Here is a 912-nt window from a genome sequence, read left to right on the forward strand (position 1 = left end):
TTTGAAAAGCCGTGCAAGCTGTGTCCGCTGTGTGACTTCAATATGGATGAAACCTAACGGTTATGCTGATTTTAAGTCCTAGAGCTTTAATTGCTGAATGCAGGATCATCAGTTCTTAAAGGCTGTTAATGGAGCTTTTAAGATTTAAGATTTGTGATTTTCGTTTACTACTTTGTTTTGTTCTGTTTGGGGGGGGGGGGGGGATATTATTGTTTTTGAGGGGAGAGGGGGAGGTGGGTTGATAAGTCATCAAATACAACGCCTTTTTGAGCTTGAGAATGCAGTCCTCATTTTTCAATCAAATTGATAGAACATTTTGGTCAAACAATCTTTAACTACGTCTAGTCAATGGGACTGCATATCAGCTTAAAAGCTTTAAATTCAATGAATAAGCTTGTTTATTAGACATTTCAAAATTCCTGATTACAATTAAAATTCAATGTAAAAGACACAAAACAGATTTCATTGTACTTCTAATCATTTCCTGAATCCAAAAATATATAGCAATAGCAGGTTTACTGCAAATATGTGTGCAGAATCAGGGCTCACCACGGACGCGCAACCTAGAGGGTCCCTGGACCCTCAAGTTTAATTTGTAAGGGTCCAAGGACACGCACAGTGAAACTTTAGAGGGTCCTTTGACAAGGAGGTTCTCATATTTGCTTTTGGAATGTTAATTCCTCGCCGACACATACCCCATCCCCCAAACCGCTCAAAGTTATACTGACGCTTTGAAGCCCTAAGCCATTTTCAAAAGCATCCTGGCCATCTGGGTAAGGTAACCTATCCTTAAAGTTGCATCAGTAAAGATCTGGCAGAGCGTTTCCTGAAAAAAGTACGGATGAAACGCATGATGACGTGACGGGTATGTAGAGCGTCCCGGGACCCGCTCTTTTTCGCTTTAGTGCGTCG

The sequence above is a fragment of the Littorina saxatilis genome, linkage group LG6 (assembly GCF_037325665.1).
Source record: "Littorina saxatilis isolate snail1 linkage group LG6, US_GU_Lsax_2.0, whole genome shotgun sequence".
Lineage (NCBI taxonomy): Eukaryota > Metazoa > Mollusca > Gastropoda > Littorinimorpha > Littorinidae > Littorina > Littorina saxatilis.